Below are 13431 nucleotides of genomic sequence, written 5' to 3'. Positions count from 1 at the left end.
ATTTGTACAAGTCCTCCCGAATATTGAGGAAAGGGACGTAGAGGCATTTTCCATTTCTTTTGAAAAGATAGCCAGACAGATGAAGTGGCCAAAGGAAAGCTGGACACTGCTTATGCAAAGCAGGTTGACGGGCAGAACTCATGAAGTTTATGCCATGCTTTCTGAGGAGGCTTCTGCAGATTATGAGATGGCAAAAAGGCTATTCTCACTGCATATGAGTTAGTCCCTGCAGCTTATCGGCAGAAATTATGGAACCTCTGGAGACAATCTTGGCAGACTTATACAGAATTTGAGAGGGTAAAGCAAATTAATCTTGTTCGTTGTGTGCGGGCACTAAAGGTAGAGGCCACGTATGAGACCCTCAGGGAAATAATTCTCCTGGAAGAATTAAAAAATTAATTCCCTCCGTTAGTAAGAACCCTTGTAGAGAGCCAGAAGGTTTCAACAGCCAGAGAGGCAGTGGAAATTGCTGACGATTAAGAGCTTGTTTATAAGCCCAAACCCTTTGTCATCACCCCACAAATCTGAGAAGGATAGAAGGTGGGTGGGTGAAAGGAAGGCAAGTAGCCGGGGACAAGAAGGGACAGCTGGGAACGCCCTAAGATCTCCTCCTCAGGTCAGAAAGGAAGATGCTGAGGGTGGAAGTGAGGCCCGCAAGCCTAAGTGTTACTGTTGTCACAAGGTGGGACACCTTCGTGCAGAATGCTGGAAATTGCGGGGTAAACCCATGGGACTTATTGGGGTACACAAAGCCAATGTAGAGAAAGGGGCTCTGACCGAGATTGCAACAGATCAGGCTGCAGCTCTGACTGCAGCTGTAAGGCCAAATTCAAAAACCACTGAGAGTGCAGGGGACGTGAACAAGATACCTGAGAGTTATAGGGAATTCATGTCAAAAGGAGAAGTAACTCCTTATCCCTCAAGTTAGCCAGGTAAACCTATAGTTATACTTAGGGATACAGGAGCCACCCAAACTCTTTTGCTGGGAAAAGGCATAACATTTCCACCAGAGAGCACACTGAAAGCTAAAGTATTAATGAATGGTATTGGCGGGCAGCATATACCCATATCTTTGTATCGGGTGCACCTCGAGTACGACCTAATGTCTGGAACAGTAAATGTAGGAGTTGTCCATAGTTTGCCAGTAGATGGCGTTCATCTACTCCTGATATGTCCGGAGTCCAGTAGTCACGAAGAAACCAAGTGAAGTTAAAGGGCTGCATTTTACATTCCCGCTGCGTAAACAATGGTGGTCTGCCCACCGCAGACCACACGTTATGGAGCCTTGCCTTCTCCCCCACAAAATACTTACCTTGTGCACCTGACCTTCCCCCCCAAGTCCATAACCTTTAATCTTTGCCCCTTCCCACCATCCCCAATACCAATGAAATCACTTTGACACTGCTCACCCGCAACCCCCCGCACTGAAAAACTTGCTCCCCCCTCCCCACCAGTGTTCTGCCTCGGTTTCCTGGACGGGGATCCAAAGGTACGGGAGTGCTGGCCACTGGCACCAATATCATTCTGGAATGGACGGCAGGAGCAGATAGGTAATTTATTCCTTCATTTCCATAATTTTACAGATGTAAATTTGTTTTTTGTCGCCGAGCAGGTGGGGGGGCCGCCATGAGGCCTTGCTGCCGCCCGCAATATCGGGCCGGGCCTGGCAGATGTCTAGGCCCATGGCGGGCCTCTGCCAGAGGCATTTTACAGACCGCCCCCACCCCTGCCACAACCCCCGAGGTTGGGGGCAGTCTGTAAGATTCAGCCCAAAGAGACAGAAAAGTGACAAGAAAAGGTTCCAGGAATTTTTCTTTCATGTGTAGTAAAACGAGCAATGGCTAAACAAGTTCCATTGTCGGAGGTAAAATTGGCACCACAGACAGATAGCTGAATATCTGAAACTTTCTTTGGGGATTTGGATAATCCAAAGGAAATGATTAATAAATCTTCTCTGATCGCAGGTCAGCAAGCTGATCCAGAGTTAAATAAAGTGGCACAATCGGCTCTAACAGAAGCTGAGGCAAAATGAGCTCCAGAAGGCTATTACATTAAAACAGGATTATGATGAGGAAGTGGAGACCTCCTCACAGACCTGTGGATGAAGACTGGACGGTTGTTCACCAGATAGTGGTACTCACCAAGTAGCACCGGGAATTATTAAGGATAGCACATGAATTTCCTATGGTGGGACATGTGGGGATCTGGAAAACCTAACCACGTATAGGTGAAAATTTTTACTGGCCAGGTCTTTCCAATGACGTGCTGCAGTTTTGTAAAACATGCCATATGCGCCAGATTGTGGGAAAACCCCAGCCTTCCATAAGACTGGCACCTCTAATTCCCATACCAATTTTTGAGAACCAATTAGTAGGGTGTTGGTAGACTGTGTGGGACCTTTACTGAAAACAAAATATACTGACATCAATATATACTCATTATTATGGATATGGCTACTTGGTTCCCAGAGGCAATTCCCTTTAGAATAAAAGTAGAGAATAATTTCTGCTAAGGTAGTGATAGAAAAGTTAACTCAGTTCTTCACTAGATATGGATTACTGATTGAGGTCCAGTCGGATCAAGGTTCCAATTTTATGGCTAAAATTCTTCAGGCAGTTATGAGTAATCTGGGCATAACACAGTTAAAGTCCTCAGCATACGACTCACAGACACAAGGGGCTTTAGAACAGTACCATCAGACCCTCAAAATAATGATCATGGCGTATTGTCATGAATATCCCCATGATTGAGATAAAGGGTTGGAATTTCTTTTGTTTGCCATGAGGGATTCACCTAATGAGTCTACCGGTTTTAGTCCTTTTGAATTAGTTTATGGACATGAGGTAAGAGGTCCTCTAAAACTAATGAAAGAACAATATTTACAACAGAAGGACGAATCTTCTGTGCTAGATTACGTATCCATGTTCTGGGAGCAGCTCACGAGAGCCTGCTAAGTGGCTCAGGAACACCTGAAAGCTTCCCAAACAACTACGAAGAAATGGACACACAAGCATGCCAAGACCCAAGCATTTCAACCAGGGGATGAGGTGTTAGCATTACTGCCTTTACAAGGTGAACCGCTGAAAGCACGGTGCAGTGGACCATATAGAGTAGTCAAAAGGATTGGTAAAGTAAACTATTTGACACTCCAGATTGCTGGAAAAATAATCGCTGTGTCACATCAACATGTTGAAACAAAATCACCGCCGGGAAGAGGATACGCAAGCACAGGTATGTCAGGTAGTAGGGACAGTGAAGGATGAAAGTGGGAGTGAGGATGAGGCAGAAGGAGGCCTAGACAATTCTCAAATTGAACTTCCTACCATCCGGTTAGATAATACTGAATTGTTAGGGAGATTGGACACTATGCTTCCATATTTAGATACAGAACAATGAGAAGACCTAACAAGGCTACTCATAGCATTTCAAAGAGTCTGTAGGAATAAACCAGGATGTACAACCTTAGCCACACATGATGTGGATGTAGGAGAATCCTCTCCTATATAACAGCATCCTTATCACTGAAGTCCAGAGAAACAGGCCGAGGTGAAAGCAGAAATCCAATACATGTTGGAAAACCACCTAATTGAACCCAGTCAAAACAGCAGGAGTTCCCCAGTGGTGTTAATGCCTAAACCTGATGTTCAACTAGATTCTGCATTGACTATAAAATGTTAATTCAGAAACAAAGGCAGACTCCTACCCAATTCCTCACTTGGAAGACTGTATTGACAGATTCTGTCATGACATAATTCGGCTATTATGTCAATTAACTCTGCTTTTTTGGCACCTAATTTCAATTCCAACCCCAATTTTGCTGCCAATTCTTTGAATTTGTGCTGAGTTAAAATTATCAAGTCACTCAGAGAAACATTCTGCTTTCCCAAAAACTCTGCTACAACCATTAATGCCATAACAATGGTATAGACTGTACCTTGTTGTACAAGGGACCTGAAATAAAAACCAGAAATGCTGGAAATACTCAGCAGGTCTGGCAGCATCTGTGGAGAGAGAAGCAGAGTTGCAGGTCACCGACCCTTCTTCAGAACTGGCAAATATTACAAATGTAAAAGGTTATAAACAAGTAAAGTGGGGGTGGGGCAAGGGATAACAAAGGAGAACGTGTAGACAGGACGAGGTCACAGAATAGCTGACCAGAAGGTCATGGAGCAAAGATATGTTAATAGTGTGTTGGAAGACAAAGCATTACTATAGAAAGGGTGTTAACGGACTGCCTTTTACATTTCTAATATTTGCCAGTTCTGAAGAAGGGTCACCGACCTGAAATGTTAGCTCTGCTTCTCTCTCCACAGATGCTGCCAGACCTGCTGAGTATTTCCAGCATTTCTTGTTTTTATTTCAGATTTCCAGCATCCGCAGTATTTTGCTTTTAATGTACAAGAGACCTGGTTCTTTTAATTTCTTTGTAATTGGTGTCAGATTTAGATCCTAACAATCAAGTTTCCAATTGATAAGATCCCAGACTCGAGAGCAATTAATATGCCAATCGCAAGACCCCAATTTAAATATGTTATCCCAGAGACGAGTAATTTACTCTAATTCCAAATGTGAGCCCTCCAGATTAGTCTGATTCTGATCCCAGAAGTGAGCCACCGAATTAAGATATGATTCAAATCCAGAAACCCAATTAATATGTGATTCAAATCTTGAGTGAGCCCCCAATTAATATGTTATGACCGACCGCTCCTGTCAAAGCCCCCAATCAAAATATCCAATTCTGATTGTGGTGGGAGAGATGCACAGATAATTCAATCCCGTCGCTCCACATATCACCTAACATATCATTTAAAACTTTCCAAATTAAAGAAAGCCCTACCAAATTGTACCATCTAATAACCCCTGAATGAGGCAAACCAAACCAGGTGTCTTTAAATCAATAACTTAAGAATTTAATTCTTCTAATTAAAGAGTTAAATCTATGAAGATATAAACAACATTTAAAATAGAAACAATTAGAGTCCTTGCAAATTACCATCCAATATTTCTTGAAGTCCTCACAGGATGTTGCTTGAAGTCTTTACAGGATGTTTCTTGAAGTGCTCACAGAATGTTGCTCTCCTTCTCCAGCGAATTTTAACAATTAACGACTTGCAAACACTTTCAACAGAAGCAATCTGACTTTAGAGTTTTTGAGGGATGATGACTGTCACAGTCTAACTTCCCTTTCTTCAATTTCAGTTACCAGAGATCTCTGTCTTGGCTTGATGTTTTTTTTAGAATTTTGAGAGATAATAATTAAACAGACTAAATTCCTATTCCTTCAGTTTAAATGGTTGAGTGCTCTTTTTCAGGTGTGCTCATCACAACTGTGTCCTCTGTATCTGTCAGTGTGCGTGTTCTGTTAGCACAAACTGTCTTCCTAACAGCCGGTTCAAAACTGTATTGTAACAAATGTATCGTATTAGGCTCACTCCCAGTGGCTGTTTCGATGGTAACAATTCCTCTATTTCCCATTATAAATTCTCCTGACTCGACCTGTAAGGGACCCACATTTGTCTCAGTAAAACATTTCCTTTTTTCGTACCTATCGAAGCTTTTACTGTCCATTTTTATATTATTTGCTAGTTTACATTCATATCCTATTCTCCCTTTATCAGTTTCTTCGTCCTCCTTTGCTGTATTCTAAAATCCTCCCAATTCTCTGGTTTACTACTATTTCTGGCAAATTTGTAGGCCTTTTCTATTAATATTATACAATCTTTAATTTCCTTTGTTATCCATGGTTGACTGTCTTTACTTTGGGGGTTTTGTGCCTTGAAGGAATGTATAGTTGCTGTAAACTATGTAATATTTCTTGAAATACTATCCATTCCCAAGCACTGTCATACTTTTAATCTATTTTCCTAATCCACCTCAGCCAATTTGCTCCTCATACCTTCATACTTTCCTTTGTTCAAATTTAACACCCTGGCTTCAGATTGAACTACCTCACTTTCAAACATAATGTAAAATTCTTCATATTATGCTCACTCATCCCGAAAGGTTGTTTTACAACAACATTATTAATTAGCCCTTTCTCACTGCATAATACAAGATCTAAAATAGCCTATTCTCGAGTAAGTTCCTCAACATACTGCTCCAGAAAACTGTCCCTAACACACTCCAGAAACTCATCCTTCACAGCATTACTGCTCATTAGGTTTATCCAGTCTATATGCAGATTGATGTCACCCATAATTACTCTATTACCCATGCCACATGCTTCTCTAATCTCCTGATTAATACCATGCCCCACACTACCACTACTGCTTGGTGGCCTATAAACAACTCCTACCTGTGTTTGCTGCCCATTGCTGTTTCTTAGCTCTGCTCAAACAGATCCCACATTTTGTTCTTCTGATCTGATTTCCTCCTTTACCAATTTACTGATCCCATCACTTATTATCAGTGGAACACCACCTCCTTTTCCTTTTTGCCTGTCCTTCCTAAATGTTGAATATCTTTGAATATTCAGTTCCCAGTCTTGGTCACCCTGTAGCCACGTTTCCATTATGGCAATTAGATAATTCCCATTAACGGAATCAGGTGATAAGAATCAGAGAAGAAAATGCAAACTGTCCTAAAATTACAAAGACAATTTCCTCACCCCACTTGTCAAAGATTAAAAATCCTGTAGATACATGCAGGTGTTGTTGATGGAGAGGATACAAGGCGAATGGAAGAGATTAGTGAGAAATGTGAAATCCATAAGAAGTATCAGAAGCCGCCATGCCCTATTGCCTTCTTTGGCACATTGGCACGTGACTTTAACAAGGTAGACGCTATGGATCTAAATGCATTAGACAAGACTAAAATACTTTCATTTTACATTTGTAGACCTGGTGACCAGAATTAGTCTTTCCACTGTTGCAACCGAGGTGGGGGTAGTGCACTGTCGTTTCTAATTCCACTTCTCCACAGGTCACAATATATATTTAAATGTTTACCCAGATATCAGTGCGGTCAATCATATACTCTACTCTTTATCCCAGAATAAAATACACCAACCAGCTTTCTTTAATAAATAACAAAATTATCTGTTTATTATCAAAACAAGACTTAGCTAGTAATGAACCAAAGCATTAGCACACTGATTGAAATATGAAAGTTCCCTTTTTAAACTAGACCCTCACACACACACACTCACTTTGAAAAAAATATATAAATTATCTCTCTGCAGAGGTTTGTTACAATACAAAACCAAAAAAGAATACTTTGGCCAAACACTTGCTAATTCTTGAAGGAAATGAAGATATGGAAAGATGTCCGTGGTCCCTTTTTTGTCTAGTGTCCCAATTACACGTCGATAGCCGTCACTGGATCTTCCTGGAACAGTTGTTTTCAGGTGATGTTGCGGATCAGTTTGGTAGGCCTTTCAGGAGAAATGCAGCAAAAGTTTCAGTCTCTTTCTTACACTTGCTTATCAGAGCTTCTTAAATTGATCGAAAAGCTGGCAGGCTTTTCAAAGAGTTGGAACAAGCTGAGTTGGGGTTTGCTCCCTTGGCATGTTTTCTCCAACTGCTTTTTCTGAACACTGTCCACACCCTCAACTCTGTCCAAAGTAAAACCAAAAACAATCTCTCCAAAGGCGAAACTCTAAACAGCATGTCAAAAACCCCCTGACCCTCATAAATGTTGCCTTCACTGTAAAATTCTCCCCTTAGTTCAAGTTTTCTGTTATTCATTTATCTTAAATCACATGATTTCCAGCAAAAAGTTGTTTTCAACAACAACATCTCAAGTGTCCCCTCGGTGAACTTTAAAAAACAAAGTCCAGTAACAATGAAAGAAAAATCCATTTCCACAATTTATATATAATTCCTCAAATATTCAACAAAAAATGGAAGCACTGTTGTAACACCATGATAATACTTAGTCAGGACAAAAAGACTACTATAGACCAAAATCCTGGAGAAATGAATAGAGATCACACTTGGGGCACCAGTGAAGTTTCCGACTGATAATGAAGGAGAATTTGCCAATGATGGCTGGAATTTTTCATTGGGCAGGGTGCTCTGTCCACCGGCTGAAAAGTCAGTGGCGATTCCGCCTCTGCCGAGCTTGGGGAGCCAGACTGGATTTTGCGATCCCCAGGCCTTTAATTGGTCTTGGGCGGGACTTCCACCTCATCGAGGCAGAAAGTCTCATCTAATGGAGCTGCCAGCCAATCAGCCGGCAGGCAGCTCTTAGTCCCAGCAGCGTCACCAGGAGCGGTGGCCACTGCTGGGACTACACCCAGCCATCCGAAGAAGATGAAGAACGGCTTGGAAAAAAGGTAAGTTTTTAGGGACTCGCAGGGGACATTTGGTTGGGCCTTGGTGAGGCAAGGCGAGGGGGGTGTCGGTTAGGGGGGCAGGGGGGTTGTTGTGCATAGGGGGTCGTTGAGGCTTTGGGAGTGGCCCTCAGTGGGGCACAGGTTGCCAGACCAGGAGGGCCCCCCAGCACGCAAGAAGGGCACCTAGTTTCATCACTCAGGTTTTTTTGAGACCTCAGCCGCCCGCCAGCCAAGGGTAAAATACCCGCGGCGATGGGCGGAGGCCCTTAAGTGCCAGTTAATTGGCCACTTAAGGGCCTTGATTGGTCTGGGGCAGGAGGGCCATTTCTCGCTGCTGCTGCCACCATGTGCAAATTTGCAACAGTGGGGATGGGGTTGAGAACGCCCCCCACAGCTTCCCACTCAATTTTACGCCCCACCCCACCACCAGCCCACTCGTTTTGAGCAGGGGGGGGGGGTGGGGGGGGGGTGTAAAATACCAGCCCACTCGTTTTTTGGGGTGGGGGGTATAAAATTCCAGCCAAAGAGTTTCGAGACATGTGTGAAAATATGAACATTATGGTCATGAATACCACAGCTGAAAGTCCTTTCAGCAATGGACTCTGTGAAAGGAATCATGCAATGACCAAAGAAATTCTGCACAACATTTCAGCTGATCAAACAAACTGCAAGTTGACAATGGCCCTGGCATGGGCAGCTCATGCAAATAATTCATTCCAGATGCTTGGAGGGTATAGTCCCTACCAATTAGTCTATGGGCAAAATCCCAAAGTTACCTTCTGTGTTGTGCGATAGTCCTCCTGCGCTAGAATTCGTTCAATTTTCTTCTGCACATTTTACTGCTTTACTTGCAGAGAAAAGAGCTTTCATCAGGGCTGAGGTCACAGAGAATATTCAGAGAGCTCTGATGCATTGTATAAGACCATCTGAGACAGAATTTAATACAGAAGATTTGGTATATTATAAAAGAGAGGGTCATGGAGAATGAAAAGACTCTGTTAAGGTAATAAGTAATGATGGTACTTGGTACTTAACAAACATGGTCATCAAACTGTTAAAGTTCATTCCTCATAATTAATTAGAATTAGTTATAAAATCTCAGACTCTGAGCAGCTGAAAGGTAAATGAGGCATTTTGTGCCTCAATTGCTCGCTTGTTTTGTGATGAGGGTCCTGAGGAACAGAATACAGATGATCAAGGGCTGAATAGTGATAAGGTGAGAGATCATGACACACAGGACAGAGCTATCACATCCAAAGGTCAATTGCCCAGAGTGGGTATCCAGGTGACATATATTCCAGAGGGGTCTAAGGAAGGGAGGGATGCAACAATTGTGGGATGTGCAGGAAAAGCTACTGGCAAGATTAAATATTGGTTGAATGTTCAGGATGAAGGCCAAGATGTGAGGTTCATGGACTGGCAGAATGGGGTGAAAGAGTGGAGAGTAAGAAAGTGCATTGCAATTACTGATAGTGGATCAGGTCACAGAACAGTCTCAGAACAGAGCAGTGGTTAACACCACAGCCTCACAGCTCCAGCAACCTGGGTTCAGTCCTGGGTACAGCCTGTGTGGAGTTTGCAAGTTCTTCCTGTGATCCTGTGGGTGTCCGTCAGGTGCTCTGGTCTCCTCACACAGTCAAAAACCTGCAGGTTGATAGGTAAATTGGCCATTGTAAATTGCCCCTAGTGTAGGTAGGTGGTAGGAGAATTGTGGGGATGTGGTATGGGATTAATGTAGGATTAGTATAAATGGATGGCTGATGCTCAGCATGGACTCAGTGGGCCGAAGGGCTGTTTTAGTGCTGTATCACTCTATGAGAACTGGAAACTGACGTTCTCATGATTGTGAAGGTTTGGTGACTAACAATAAACTTGAGGATAAACTAATAAGAGAGGGAAAACAAATGTCTTGGATAGTTGGAGAGAGTTTGGAGTTTATTCTGAGGTGCCACATAAGAGGCAATCAGCTTTGTCACACAGATGGATTTGTCCTGAAATAGTCCTTGCAAATGGGACTTATAAGGCTAAAGCGAGGCTAGTTGTGAGGGGTTTTGAAGAGTGACTTGGCGATACAGATGTTAGAATGGACTCTCCCACAGCTGAAAAGTAATCTTGAAACTTTTAGCTCTTTTGGCTGCATATTCATTTGAGATGTAGATCAAATAACATAAAAAGCTGCATTTCTGCATGGTGATGTGGGCCAGGGTTATACCAAGGGCAGATGGGATCCGGCAACTGACTGAAAAGTCAGTGGCGAACCCATTCTGCCTCGACTGGGGATCCAATCCATATTTTGTGGGTCACGAGGCTTCAATTGGTGTGAGGTGGGACTTCCATCCGCTTGAAGTAGGAAGTGCTGCCGAATGGAGCTGCCAGCCAATCAGCGGGCTGGCAGCTCTTAGTCCCAGCAGTGCCACCGGGAGCAGTGGCCACTGCTGGGACTACAGCCCAACGTCAAGAAAAGATGTCGGGGAGCCTGGAGCAAAGGTAAGTTTTGGTTGCCTCACCGGGGGGTAATTGGTCTGGCCCTGGCAAGGCAAGGGTGATCAATTGGGGGGAAAGGGGGCATGTTGGGTGTTGGGGGTGGTTGGAGTAGCGGAGGCTGCCGTCCACTGGGCACAGGGTGCCCGATCATGAGGGCCCCCCGGGAAGTTCGAGAGCCGCTTGGTTTTGTCACGCGGCTTCTCATTCACAGCCACAGGTAAAATCCCCATGGAGGCGGGCGAAGGCCTTTAGGTGGCCACAGGGGCCTTAATTGGCCTGTGGCGGGCAGGCCTTTTTTCGCCCCCCCAACCCCCACCTGCCATGTGTAAAGTGTGTAAAGTGGCAGCGGAGGCAGGAGTGGGTTGGGAAGGGCCCCCGGAGCCTCTCGCTCCATTTTATGACCCCCCCCCCCACCCGCCACCATCCCGCTCATTGGGGTGGCATAAAATTCCAGCCATAGTTTCAGAGAAGTGTTCCTGAAACTGCCCTTAGAGGCAGCAGATGCAGAAAGAAAACTAGGGAAACTAAACAAATACTTCTATGGCTTGAATGATGCTTCCAGGGTGTGGTATTTCTCAGTGAGATCTGTTTTGCTGAAAATAGGTTGGGCTGATTTTAGGTGATGCTCTTTGAAGATGGTGGTGCGCCCACACGGACCGGCCGTCGTGGAGCTGCCGCGATATTCAGCTTGGCGGCTCATTAACTTCACGGCAACGCACCGCCCTCCCAAATTATGTGGTGGGAGCAGGCGGGACATAAGCTGAGGGGCAGGTGCTGGGGCCCTACTTAAAGCACCCCAGCACCTGTTTCCTGACAAATGCCAAATAAATACTTACCACAGTATAGAAGACTGTGGATGATGGCAACCTGGCGGAAAAGCAGAAAGTGCTGGAGAAACTCAACAGGTCTGGCATCATGAAACTGAATTAATGAACCAGGAAAATATGTTTATATTCTAGCTGCATTGCAAACCAGAAATATTACATCAATAATTATGATGAACTGCTGCAGAAACAAAGTGTACGTGAACATCTATATCTGTGTCTATCTGTCGTCGATGAAAAACCAGGTCAACAGCACAGATTTCCTCACTAGTCCTGCAATAGTTGTCAAGCGTGCAAAAAAAAATCTTGCAGCCAGAAGTTAGAGCAGTTACACTGTGGAATAGCCTTCGCATTTAAACAACCAGACAAAAAACCGAAGATGGCAGAGGGGCACTCTAAGGTGGCCGCATGGTTCAGCGATGCCTCGCTGCTCACTCTCCTCCAAGCTGTGCGGGCAAGGCGGGAGGTCCTTTTCCCCAGCGATGGTAAGAAAAGGCCCTCCCACCTGACCAAGGCAGCCTGGCTGGAGGTGCCAGAGGAGGCCAGAAGCCGTGGGACCATCCGGTGTGAAAGGGTCCAATGCTGGAAGAGGATGAACAATCTCCTCCGCACCGCAAAAGTAAGTGGCACTTTGCATCATGGCCCCACTGAACCAGGTTGTCCCCACACAGGTGACACACCTGTTCCACTGCCATGCCAAAGACAGGGAGGTTGGGCAGGAATGAATGACATGACATGAATGGATGAAAGTATGAAAGAACTCACCCTTGTCTGCAGCTCACAACTTGGCACCTACTGAAGTAGCTCACTCAATCGTCCACACTGAGCCTGCCCCCACTTTGGGCCCAGCACCCCTGTTTCGGGTTGTTGCCTTGCCATCCTTAATCTCTGCCACCTTGTTTCTCTGGGCAAAGAGGGCCCACAATGCTCCGAGGAAGCAGCGTCCCATGACACTCCCGCACCGTCCACCAGCGCAGATACAGTCACCTTGGTGGTAATCCGGTCAGCCCTACAGTCTGGGTCACAAACTGGTGAGAGCACTGCACACGCACCTGAGCAGTTGACTGAGGCTGAGACAGCCGCAGCCCCAGGCAGTCAGAGGGCTGTGGGTGGCCAGGTCCATGCTGAGCCCCAGGCTACTGATGTCCCTCTGTTGTTGACAGCACAGGGCATGCTGGAGCTGCTGCAGTAGTTGTGGCAACATCTGGTGGAGATGCCACAGGCCATGTGCAGCCTTGAGCAGATGATGGGAGTTTCCATCCAGGCCTGACGGCTGCCATGTCCCAGGCAACTGAGCGCATGGCGGCATACATGGAGATGGCGGTGATCCTCCTGGTGAGCCAGATTCCATTAATAAACACTGACTTGCATTCCCTTGCCGAGCCATTAGATCTTCAAATCAGTGGCAAGGCGAGAGAGGGACCAGGGACATGGAGACTGTCCCTGTCCCTGGTCCTTCCCGGGAGAGCAGAGGTTCAAATGAGCATTGAGCTGGATGAGACGAGACTGCGTGTCATATCTGGGGTCCCTCGAGGTGATTCCAATGTGGATGCTGACCCCTCCGCTGCTGAGTCAAGCACCAGCAGCCATGATGTCTAAGGAGAGTTCTGCACTGACGCAGGATTCCCAGCCAGCCCGGGCCCTCCAGGTCTAGTGCGCATAGAGGACAACCGCCAAAGTCATCCACAACCAAAGGGCAATGATATCAGCAGCTTTCCTCCAGTCAGGCTGCTAGTGCAGAAGTGGAACTGTGAAGGAGCACCTGCAAACGTTTCCAAAAAACACTGTGACACAAATGGGTCTTCACAGGTGACACAACAATGTGGAAAGGCTGAAATCAAAATCTTC

At 45.2% G+C, this 13431-nt stretch overlaps 1 protein-coding gene across 3 annotated transcripts in view; it reads right to left on the bottom strand.

The window, feature by feature from the left end:
* LOC137346475 (transmembrane protease serine 7-like) overlaps positions 1-5094 on the bottom strand; it is a 134498-nt gene extending 129404 nt beyond the window's left edge. For all 3 annotated transcript variants that reach the window (XM_068009931.1, XM_068009930.1, XM_068009934.1), the window contains exon 1: positions 4994-5094. The gene's annotated coding sequence lies outside the window, so the exon portion shown is untranslated. The remainder of the gene's footprint in view (positions 1-4993) is intronic.
* Positions 5095-13431: the final 8337 nt, after the last annotated feature.

Source organism: Heterodontus francisci, chromosome 30 (assembly GCF_036365525.1).
Source record: "Heterodontus francisci isolate sHetFra1 chromosome 30, sHetFra1.hap1, whole genome shotgun sequence".
Taxonomy (NCBI): Eukaryota; Metazoa; Chordata; class Chondrichthyes; order Heterodontiformes; family Heterodontidae; genus Heterodontus; species Heterodontus francisci.
Note: the sequence above shows the minus strand (reverse complement) of the source record. Positions and strands in the feature narration are given on the sequence as shown.